At 37.2% G+C, this 12,798-nt stretch overlaps 1 protein-coding gene across 6 annotated transcripts in view; it reads right to left on the bottom strand.

Moving 5' to 3' along the window:
* Positions 1-12,798, bottom strand: part of FAM149B1 (family with sequence similarity 149 member B1) — an 83,433-nt gene that overhangs the window by 51,629 nt on the left and 19,006 nt on the right. The gene's annotated exons all lie outside the window — the stretch shown is intronic.

The raw sequence follows: 12,798 nt of genomic DNA, 5'->3' as shown, positions 1-12,798 counted from the left end.
CATGAAGAATAAATTAAAATTACCAATAATTCTACCTAATATAATGATTGCTAATTTTAGTATAGTTGCTTGGTTCCAGTATTTTTTTAGAGCTGAAGATAGACAGTTAATCCTATACATGCGGCCTTAGGGATGCTGACCCTCCGCCCCCATGTGCCCCCTTTCCCCCCCGCCACACACAGTCAAAAATCCATATATAACATTTGGCTCTCCAAAAACCTAAGTACTAATAGCTTACAACTGACTGGAAGCTTTAACAATAACCCATATTTTATATATGTATTGCATACTGTATTCTTACAATAAAGCTAAAGAAAAGGTTATTAAGAAAATCATGGTGGGGGCGCCTGGGTGGCTGTCAGTTGAGCGTCTGACTTCGGCTCAGGTCATGATCTCACAGCTCGTGAGTTTGACCCCCGCGTCGGCTCTGTGCTGACAGTTCAGAGCCTGGAACCTGCTTTGGATTCTATGTCTCCCTCTCTCTCTACCCCTAACCCACTCGCATTATGTCTCTGTCTCTCCCAAAAAATAAATAAACATTTAAAAAAATTTTCTTTTTTTTAAAAAAAGAAAAGAAAATCATGGTGTGCCTGGGTGGCTCAGTCAGTTAAGCGTCTGACTCCTGGTTTTGGCTCAGGTCATGATCTCGCAGTTTCGTGAGCTCAAGCCCCACATCAGGCTCTTTGCTGGCAGCCTGGAGCCTGATTGGGATTCTCTCTCTCCCTCTCTGCCCCTTCCCCACTCGCGCTCTGTCTCTCTCAAAATAAATAAATAAACTTAAAAAACAAAATAGGGGCGCCTGGGTGGCTCAGTCGGCTAAGGGTTCGACTTTGGCTCAGGTCATGATCTCTCAGTTCCTGAGTTCAAACTCCACATCGGCTTCTCTCTTTCTCTCTCTCTCTCAAAAATAAACATTTTTTTAAAAGAGGCTATTTCTTGGCAAATTTTTTTCTATTAAATATTTATCTGCTTAAATGCTATTATGTCAACTCTTCTTGTTGTTAGTATTTGCCTATTATAACTTTTCCCATCCCTTAATATCTGGGTGTCATTCTGTTTTTGAAATGTTTATTTAAATAGCATGTAGCTAGAATTTTAAAATCCAATTTCAGAGTCTGTCTTTTCTTAATAGGTAAATTGTATCCACTTATACTTATTATAATGTGCAATATTTAGACTTATAGCTACCATTTGTTTTGTGTTTGTATTTAACCTTTTTCTTGTGTTTTTTATTTTCTTTTTCTTCTGTTACATTTTTTCTTGTTTCCTCTATTAATTTGGAAGTTATTCATTATGTTTATATTCTACTAGTAGTTAAAATTTTAGCATCCATACTTCATTTTTTAATTTTTTTAAATTTTTATTTATTTTCAAGTTATTTAACATACAGTATATTCTTGGCTTCAGAAGTAGAACCCAGTGATTCATCTCTTACATATGACACCCATTGCTCATCCTGAAAAGTGCCCTCCTTAATGCCCATCACCCATTTAACCCAACCCTCCAACCCCTCTCCAGCAACCCTCAGTTTGTCCTCTGTATTTAAGACTCTCTATGCTTTGCCTTCCTCTCTGTTTTTATCTTATTTTTCTTTCCTTTCCCCTATGTTCATCTGTTGAGTTTCTCAAATTCCATATATGAGTGAAATCATATGATATCTTTCTCTGACTGACTTATTTCGTTTAGCATAATATCCTCCAGTTTCACCCACATTGTTGCAAATGGCAAGATTTCATTCTTTTTCATTGCCCAGCATTATTCCATTGTGTATACATACTATATCTTCTTTATCCATTCATCCATCGATGGACATTTGGGCTCTTTCCATACTTTGGCTATTGTTGATAGCACTGCTATAAACATTGGGGTGCATGTGCCCCTTTGATTCAGCATTTTTGTATCCTTTGGTTAAATTCCTAGTAGTGCAATTGCTGGGTCATTAGGTAATTCTATTTTTAATTTTTTGAGGAGACCCCATACTGTTTTCCAGAGTGCCTACACCACTTTGCATTCCCACCAGCAGAGCAAAAGAGTTCCTCTTTCTCCACTACCTTGCCAACATCTGTTGTTGCCTGAGTTGTTAATTTTAGCCATTCTGACAGGTGTGAGGTGGTATCTCGTTGTGGTTTTGATTTGTAATTCCCTGATGACGAGTGATGTTGAACATCTTTTCATGTGTCTGTTTGCCGTCTGGATATCTTCTTTGGAGAAATGTCTATTCATGTCTTCTGCCCATTTCTTCACTGGATTATTTGGTTTTGGGGTGTTGAGTTTGATAAGTTCTTTATATATTTGGGATACTAACCCTTTATCTGATATGTCATTTGCAAATATATTCTCCCATTCTATTGGTTGCCTTTTAGTTTTGTTAATTGTCTCCCTTGCTGTGTAGAAGCTTTTTATCTTAAGGAGGTCCAAATAATTCATTTTTGCTTTTATTTCCCTTGCCTCTGGAGACATGTCAAGTATGAAGTTGTTGTGGCCTAGGTCAGAGAGGTTGCTGCCTGTTTTCTCCTGTAGGATTTTGATGGTTTTCTGTCTCAAATTTAGGTCTTTTACCCATTTTGAGTTTATTTTTGTGTATGGTGTAAGAAAGTGGTCCAGGTTCATTCTTCTGCATGTTGCTATCCAGTTCTCCCATCACCATTTGCTAAAGAGACTGTCTTTTTCCCATTGGATACTCTTTACTGCTTTGTCAAAGATTAGTTGGCCATATATTTGTGGGTCCATTTCTATGTTCTCTATTTTGTTCCATTGATCTATGTGTCTGTTTTTGTGTCAGTACCATACTGTCTTGATGATTACAAGTTTGTAATACAGGTTAAAGTCCAGGATTGTGATACCTCTAGCTTTGGTTTTCTTTTTCAACATTACTTTGGCTATTCAGGTTCTTTTGTGGTACCATACAAATTTTAGAATTGTTTGTTCTAGCTCTGTGAAGAATGCTGTGTTATTTTGATAAGGTTTGCATTGAATGTGTAGATTGCTTTCAGTAGTATCAATATTTTAACAATATTTGTTCTTCCAATCCATGAGCATGGAATGTTTTTCCATTTCTTTGTGTCTTTTTCAATTTGTTTCATAAGCTTTCTATAGTTTTCAGTGTACAGATATCTTACCTCTTTGGTTAGTTTTATTCCTAAGTATCTTATGGTTTTTGGTGTAAATGGGACCAATTCCTTGATATCTCTTTCTGTTGCTTCATTATTGGTGTATAGAAATGCAACCAATTTCTGTACATTGATTTTATATCCTGTGGCTTTACTGAATTCATGTATCAGCTCTAGCAGTTTTTTGGTGGAGTCTTTTGGGTCTTCCATATAGAATATCATGTCATCTGCAAAGAGTGAAAGTTTGACTTCTTCTTTGCCAATTTGGATGCATTTAATTTTGTTTTGTTGTCTGACTGTTGAGGCTAGGACTTCCAACACTATGTTGAACAACAGTGGTGAGAATGGACATCTCTGTCATGTTCCTGATCTTAGGGGGAAAGCTCTCAGTTTTTCCCCATTGTAGATTATATTACCTATGGGCCTTTCATATATGGCTTTTATGATGTTAAGATATGTTTCTTCCATTCCGACTTTCTTGAGGGTTTTTATCAAGAAAGGATGCTGTACTTTGTCCAATGCTTTTTTGCATCTATTGACAGTATCATATGGTTCTTATCCTTTCCTCTATTAATGTGGTGTATCACATTGATTGATTTGTGGTGTAACACATTGATACTGAAACAGCCCTGCAGCCCAGGAATGAATCCCACTTGATCATGGTGAATAATGCTTTTAATGTATTGTTGACTTCGATTTGCTAGTATCTTATTGAGGATTTTTGCATCTAGGTTCATCAGGTATATTGGCCTGTAATTCTCCTTTTTAGTGGAGTCTTTGTCTGGTTTTGGAATCAAGGTAATGCTGGCTTCATAGAATGAGTTTGGAAGCTTTCCTTCCATTTCTATTTTTTGGAACATTTTGAGAAGAACAGGTATTAACTCTGCTTTAAATTTTTGGTAGAATTCCAGGGCTCTTATTTGTTGGGAGACTTTTGATAACTGAGATTTCTTTGCTGGTTATAGGTTTATTCAAATTTTCTATTTCTTCCCATTTGAGTTTTGGTAGTGTGTGAGTGTCTAGGAATTTGTCCATTTCTTTCAGATTGCCTAGTATGTTGGCATATAATTTTTCATAGTATTCTCTTAGAATTGTTTGTATGTCTCTGGTATTGGTTGTGATCTCTCCTCTTTCATTTGTGACTTTATCTATTTGGGTCCTCTCTTTTCTTTTTGAGTAGTCTGGCTAGGGGCTTATCAGTTTTGTTTATTCTTTCAAAAAATCAGCTCTTAGTTTCACTGATCTGTTCTACTGTTCTATATCATTTATTTCTGCTCTAATCTTTATTTCCCTTCTTCTGCTGGCTTTGGGCTATATTTGCTGCTCCTTTTCTAGCTCCTTTAGGTGTAAGGTTAGGTTGTATATTTGGGGCCTTTCTTACTTCTTGAGATAGGCCCGAATTGCAATGTATCTTCCTCTTAGGACTGCCTTTGCTGCATCCCAAATGATTGGACGATCATGTTTCATTTTCATTTGCTTCCATACATTTTTAAATTTCTTATTTAATTTCCTGGTTGACCCATTGGTTCTTTGGTGGGATACTGTTTACCCTCAATGTATTTGGGGTTTTCCAAATTTTTACTTGTGGTTGATTTCAAAGTTTCATAGCATTGTGATCTGAAAATATGCATGGTATGATCTCAATCTTTTTGTACGTGTTGAGGGCTATTTTGTGACCAGTATGTGATCTATTTTGGATAATGTTCCATGTGCGTTCAAGAAGAATATGTATTCTGCTGCTGTAGGATGAAACGTTCTGAATATATGTGTTCAGTCTATCTGGTCCAATGTGTCATTCAGAGCCATTGTTTCCTTGATTGATTTTCTGCCTAGGTTATCTGTCCATTGTTGTAAGTGGAGTATTAAAGTCCCCTATAATTATGGCATTATTATCCAAAAGTTTGCTTATATTTGTGATTAATTGATTTATATATTTGAGTTCTTCCACGTTGGAGGCATAAATATTTACAATTGTTAGCTCTTCTTGATGGATAGACCCCTTAATTATGATATAATGCCCTTCTTCATCTCTTGGTACAGTCTTTGTTTTAAAATGTAGTTTGTCTGATGTAAGTATGGCTACTCCAGCTTTCTTCTGACATCGTTAGCATGATAGATGGTTCTCCATCCCCTCACAATGTGCAGGTGTCTTCTGGTTTAAAATGAGTCTCTTGTAGGCAGAATATAGATGGATCTTATTATTTATCCCTTCTGATACTCTGTGTCTTTTGATTGGGGCATTTAGTCCATTTACATTCAGAGTGATTATTGAAAGGTATGAATTTAATGCCATGGTGTTATCTGTAGATTTCATGTTTGTTGTGATGTCTTTGGTCCTTTGTAGTCTTTGCTGCTTTCCACTCACAGAGTACCCCTAGAATCTCTTGCAGGGCTGGTTTAATGGTCATGAACTCTTTTGGTTTTTGTTTGTCTGGGAAAGTCTTTATCTCTCCTATTCTGAAGACAGCCTTGCTGGATAAAAGATTCTTGGCTGCATAGTTTTCCTGTTCATCACATTGAATATTTCCTGCCACTCGCTTCTGGCCTGCCAAGTTTCAGTGGATAGGTCTGCTACTAACCTTATGTGCCTATGCCCGTAACTTAAGGCCCATTTGTCCCTAGCTGCTTTCAGAATTCTCTTTATGTTTGTGTTTTGCCAGTTTCACTATGATATGTCATGGTGTTGACCTGTTTTTATTGATTTTGAAGGAGTTCTCTGTGCCTCTCAGACTTGGATGCCTGTTTCCTTCCCCAGATTAGAGAAGTTCTCAGCTATAATTTATTCAGATAAAATTTCTTCCCCTTTCTCTCTCTTCTTCTTCTGGAACTCCTATGATGTGGATATTGTTTTGTTTCATGGAATCACTTAGTTCTCTAATTCTCCCCTCATGATCTGGTAATTTCCTTTCCTTCTTTTTTTCAGCTTCATTATTTTCCGATTTTATCTTCTATTTCACCTATTCTCTCCTCTGCTTCTTCCATCCTCACTGTCACTGTATCTAGTTTATTTTGCATCTCAGTTGTAGCATTTTTTAATTCATCAGGACGAGTTCCTAGGCCTGTGATCTCTGTACAAAGAGATTCTCTAGTGTCTTCTATGCTTTTTTCAAGCCCAGTTATTAGTCTTATGACTGTTATTCTAAATTCTTGTTCAGATATATTGTTTATAACTGTTTTGAGCAATTCTCTGGCTGTGATTTCTTCCTGAGTTTTCTTTTTTGGGAGAATTCCTCTGTTTTCTCATTTTGGCTAGTTTCTGCTTTTTGTGGGTTTTAATAGTTTGTTATTACTGCATCTGTGAGTACTTCTATATTAAAAAGGGGTCATACACTGTCCAGGGTTGGCGCTTTAGGAATTGTTTTTGGTATACATTATATGCACTCTGTTGTGTTTTGGCTGCTCTATCCCACTGGTCAGTCCTCTGCAAAGCTCCTCCTTACTTTTAGTGGTGGAGTGTTTGGACCTTCAGCCAAGGTGTGCTTTGATTTGTTTGTTGAAGTAACCCTGGAGAAAAGGGAAAGGAGTGGGGAGGAAGCCTGATCCCATAAAAAGAAAAAAAATGAAAGTGAGAAATGAAGACCAAACAGGGAATCAAAAAACTATCAGGCTAAATTCAGAGAAAGAGAAAGGAAAATAAAGAAGAAGAGAAATAGAAAAGGTGTAAAATGAATAGAATAAAAATGCCTAATTGAAAAAATATATGTATATCTATAAATGACCAAAGACAAATCAGAAACTATGAGCCTGATTCCAAAAGAAGAGGGTAGAAAGAGGAAAGGAAAGGAAAGGAAAGGAAAGGAAAGGAAAGGAAAGGAAGGGAGGGGAGAGGAAGGGAGGAAAAGAGTTAAAAAAACAGTCATCTGTTGGTGCCTGGGACTGGTGGCTGTACTGGTCTAGAGGAGAGGCCGCCTGCATTGGCTCAGAGTCAGCCTTGCTCCAGTAGATAAGCAGTTGCCAGGCACAGAGGGGAGCAGTTTGGTGTAAATGGGTCCCACCTCCAATGGGGGCAGCTGTGCTGCTCTCTGAAGTCCTGCCATGTTGGTGTTGGGGAGAAAAAATGGCAACACCCAATCTCTCCTCCTTTCCCTCCCTGAACAGATTTTTCTGTCAGGCAGCCCTCACCCAATAGCACAGGTGGTCAGCTTGCCCTGCTCCACAGTTCTCTCAAGGCTTCTAGCTGCTCGGCTAGATTCAAAACCCAATGTCTTAAAGGACCCCGCATCCTGTGGATCCTGTTCTGGAGTAGTGCCACTCCACCCTGCGGATAAAAGGCCTCTGGCTGGCACCTGCAGGGTCTTTTGTCTTTGGGGAGACAATAAACCCTCTTCCCAAAGTACTCCAGGAAGGGGACTGTTCTCTCCCAGTGCACCCCTGAGATTGCTACAGTGCTGGAGCCCGACTGCCTTCTCCCCAGTAGCATGCACCGTGGCTTTGCTCTGGAGAAAGTCACGCACATTTGAAACCTTCACATTTCAGCTCCTAAGGCTGTTTGCAAAATACAAACTGGCAATCTCCCCATTTCTCGTCCATGGTCGAGAGTCCATGGTCTGGAGAGGTTTTTCTCATGTGCTAACTTGATACTTTTTGAAGACCTGTCTCTTTTTGTCTCTGCACTGAAAGGGTTCCCTCCCCTCCGTGCCTTTGCCATTTTATCTCCCCCTAATCACATACATGTACCTCAATCCTGCCAAGCTGTCTCCCTCCAACTGTAGGGACCCATCTGCCACTCCACAGATTGATTTCCTGGGTGTTCCAAGTGATCTGACCTCAATACAGCTGTGTTTGAGGGACAGGGAAAATCCCAGTCCCCCTACACCTCTTCCATCTTTAAAAAAATTTTTTTTAATGTTTATTTATTTCTGAGACAGAGAGAGACAGAGCATGAGTGGGGAGGGGCAGAGAGAGAGGGAACACAGAATCCGAATCAGGCTCCAGGCTCTGAGCTGTCAGCACAGAGCCTGATACAGGGCTCAAACCCATGTACCTCGAGATCACAACCTGAGCCTTAGTCGGTTGCTCAACCAACTGAGCCACCCAGGCGCCCCAGCACCTCTTCCATCTTAACTCTGCCCCATACTCCTTTATTTTTCTAACAAAGTAGAAAGTTAGTTTGTTTTTAGCATTTCTGGCCTCCACTGAAACAAAGCAAGAACTTTGATCATTTTGCCATATATACACATATATCAAATCATTATACTATATAGCTAAAACTAATAAGTTATGTGTCCATTTTTAAAAATAGGGGAACAAAGGGATGCCTGAGTGGCTCAGTCAGTTAAGCGCCAGACTTAGGCTCAGGTCATGATCTCACAGTTCGTGGGTTCGAGACCTGCATCGGGCTCTGTGCTGACAGCTCGGAGCCTGGAACCTGCTTTGGTTTCTGTGTTTCCCTCTCTCTCTGCCCCTCCCCCACTTGTGCGTGAGCTCCCTCTCTCTCTCTCTCTCAAAAATAAATAAACTTAAAAAAAAATTTTTTTTTAAATAGGGGAACAAAGATAGGAAACATGTTGTGTGAGGATAGAATCCACGGAATTTGATGACAGATTTGATGAGAGAGATGGTTAATGAAGATGAATCTAAGCCTCTATTCTGGGTGATAGAAAGGATGATACTAGTGATAATAGTGAACATTCATCAAATAAGATATCCTTAACTGAGAAGATATCAATAGTCTTTATACTAAGTAATGAATCTGTACCATATCTTTTTTGGTTTAACTTTTTATTTTGACCTAATTTCAGACTTAGTATCAGATATCTTTAAAGTAGGAAAGGTAAACACTTAGGACTTCTCAGGAAACCTTCTTACCAGTGCTTTCTCAAGCTTTAGGACCATGTGGATCATGAAATCAATATAAAATGTTATTAAATAATACCCAAAAAACTAAAATAGAATAAAGTAGATAGAATGTAAAATATCATAGTATCACTCATATACAGGTTATTACTTTATAGAACTTTGTCTTCTGTTTTATGTACACACCATGAGTCATAATGTCAACTACGTGTCTTAGTGTGAGTTGCAATTTTAAGTTTGATGCCACCTATCTAGACAGGGCCCAGTAAGCCATCTTTCTAGTGTAAACTGTCCCTACTCCAGTTTATAGGATTAGAGTATTAACTGGAACAGAAAGGGACATAGGGGCTTCAGGCATCTTTCATCACTTTGACAATGAATGACAATCCAATTATGTAAAACACATTTTTCTAAAAAGGACTTTGATATGATTTAACTTCCCTCTAAGTATTTTTCATGTTTTTATTTTGAATTTTAGTATTGTGTTATTTTTAACACATAAAATGTTGTCATTTGTTTTATTTTGCCAGTATGCTTTGCCAATTACTTTGCTTTCTGTTGCTTCATGTATTGCATTCCTTTCTTCTGGCTTTTTCTTCTTGGTATAATCTATCCTTTAATGGTTCCCTCAGTGTGTATATATGGATGGGAAACTCTTATTCTATAGATGTTTAAAATGTCTTTATTTTGCCTTCACTATTTAAAAAATTTTTTTAATGTTTATTTATTTTTGAGAGAGAGAGAGGCAGAGTGCGAGCAGGAGAGGGGCTGAGAGAGGGGGAGACACAGAATCCGAAGCAGGCTCCAGGCTCGAAGCAGTCAGCAAAGAGCCCGATGTGGGGCTAGAACTCATGAACGGTGGGATCATAACCTGAGCCGAAGTTGGACGCTTAACTGACTGAGCCACCCAGACACCCCAATTTTGCCTTCATATATTTATTTCATATATTTGTATATCTTCTTATTTATCATCTAGAAGAGATATATCGTTCATGTATATATACTTGACATACACTGAATATATCTCTTGTTTTCCGTAGTACTTTAAAGATATAATATCATTATTATCTAGCATTCGTTAATTGTGAGCTATCTGTTATAAGTCTGATTTTTACTCCATAACATGTGGAATGTCTTTCCTAATAGTTTTTAATGTTTCTCTTTTTATCTTTGATTATCAGCAGTTTCTCTGAAGAGGTTTTTCGTTCTTGTTTTGTCCCTCAGTTGATATACTTTTCAACATGCAGACTGTTATCTTTCTTCGATTCTTAAAAAAATTCAGTAATTATTACTTTCAATACTACCTCTTTCCATTCTCTTTCTAAAACTTCCATTAGACATATACTGTAGCATCTTAATCCAGCTTTCGTGTTCATAACTACTCTTCAAATTTTCAATGCCTAAATTTATCTCTCTAATTTGAGGTGATTTTCTTAGCTCTATCATTCTGTTCACTACAGTTCTGTTTCACTCTGTGTGCAGTTTACTGTATCTATTGACATATTTCAAGTGCTATTCATTTCCAGGATTTTAAACTGGATCTTCATATCTGTCTGTTCTTAAAATCTGTACCTGCCTTGATTTAAAACCCAATAATTTTAATGGATGCTATCTTATCACTTAATTCTTTGAGTATTTAATAAGCTTAATAAGCTTATTGAGGAGTGTGTACAATAACATTTCAAGTATATACAGCACAAGGAGATCTGAGAAATGTATTAATCATACTAACCACCATTCCCTTCCAGATTTATAACATTTCTGTCACTCTGTCACAATATACCCTCATTCCACTTTACAGTTGGGAGTCTCCCGTTCCCCATGCCAGGACACCACTGATCTGATTTCTATCACTACAAATTAGGTTTTTTTTAATTAAAGTTTATTTATTTATTTTGAGAGAGACAGAGGCAGTGTGAGTGGGGGAGGGGCAGAGAGAGAGAGGGAGGGAGAGAGAATTCCAAGCAGGCTCTGCACTGGCAGCACAGAGCCCAACACAGGGCTTCAACTCACATACCGTGAGATCATGACCTGAGCTGAAACCAAGAGTCAGATGTTTAATCAACTGAGCCACCTTGGTGCCCCTAGAACTTTGTATAAATAGGATCATGCAGGGTGTACTTTTCTGCGTTTAGCTTCCTTCACTCAGCAGAATTTTTTTGAGGTTCATCTATGTTGTTGTATGTGTTAGTGTTCATTACATTATATTGCTGAGAAGAATTTCATTGTAAGAATATGCTGCAATTTATCCATTCTCCTTTTGAGGAACATTTGCATTATTTATTATGAGTAAATCTGATATGAACATTTATGTATGTCTTTTTCTGGACATATATTTTTATTTCTTTCAGATAAATACATTGCAGAATTGCTGGATCTTAAAAGGAGTATAACGTTTAATGTTAAGCTATTTTGCAGAGTGTATGTGTGTATGTATACACACAACATACACACACATACATATATATGCACATACATATACATACATACATACAATTTAGCACTGCCACCGAAAATGTGTGAGCATTAAATTTCACTCCACGTCCTGGCTAAAACTAGGTATTTAGTTTTAGTTTTAGCAGTTTTAGTGAGTGTGACATGGTGTATCATGACAGTTTAAATTGGAATTTCTCTGATGATTAGTATTAAACATCTTTCTATATGCTACTTGGACATATATCTTCTTTCATGGAGTGTTCAAGTCTTTTGCCCATTTTTAAAAACTGGTTTGTCTTCTTAATATGGAATTTTAAGTTTCGGATACAAGTCCTTTGTCAGATATATGTAGTGGTGCAAATATTTTCTCCCTGTCTGTGATTGTCCTTTCATTTTCTTGATGGTATATTTGGAAGTTCAAAAGATTTTTAAGTTTAATGGAATCAAATTTATCCATTTTTTTTAGGTTTATGCTTCTGGTATGTCATATCTGCGTATTATCTTGCAGGTTTTCTCACATTTTTTCCTAAAAAATTGACAGTTTTTGCTCTTACATTTAAATTTATAGTTAATTTTGAGTAAAATTTCTATATGATGTGAATTGAGTTTAACTTCATCTTTTTTGCATATGGATAGCCAATTGTCTCAGCAACTTTTATAGGGAAAAAATACTCTTTTCCTATTAAATTGCTGTGGCACCTTTGTCAAAAATCAATGGACTCTACATGTAAGGGTTTATTTCTGGATTATCAGTTCTGTCCCACTGATCATTATGCCTATCCTTATGTCAGTACCACACTACTTTGATTATAGCACCATTTTATTAAGTTTTGAAATATGACAGTGTAAGTCCTCTAACTTCCTTCTTCTGTTTCAAAATTGTTTAGACTAATCTGGCCCCTTTACAATTCCATGTCAATCTTAGTACCAGTTTAATCAGTTTCTACAAAAACTCATAGGGATTTTGATAGGGAATGCATTGTATGTATACATCATATACATCAATTTGGAGAGAACGTGGTCTTAATATTCAGTGTTCCAATCCATGTACCTGAATTTTATGTATGTATGTATGTATGTGTCATTTTCTCAGCAACGTTTTGCAATTTTCAGTGTACAAGTTTTGTGTTTCTTTTGTTAAGTTTATCCTTTTTGCTCTAATGTGAATTGAATTTATTTTTTACCTTCATTTTCAGATTGTCCATGTGCAAATGTGTAGAAATACAGATTTTTAAATTTAGATACAATTCATACACAATTGAATTCAGCCTTTCAAAGTGTGCAAGTCAGTAGTTTGGGGTATACTTCCAATGGTCTGTGGTATATCCACAGTTGTGCAACCTTATCTTAAAACATTTCATTACCCCAAAAACAAATCCTGCCTCCATTAGCAATCACTCTCCATTTCTCTCTCCACCCAGTCCATGGCCACAACTAACCTACTTTCTCTGTCTCT

This window comes from Panthera tigris, chromosome D2 (assembly GCF_018350195.1).
Source record: "Panthera tigris isolate Pti1 chromosome D2, P.tigris_Pti1_mat1.1, whole genome shotgun sequence".
NCBI lineage: Eukaryota > Metazoa > Chordata > Mammalia > Carnivora > Felidae > Panthera > Panthera tigris.
Note: the sequence above shows the minus strand (reverse complement) of the source record. Positions and strands in the feature narration are given on the sequence as shown.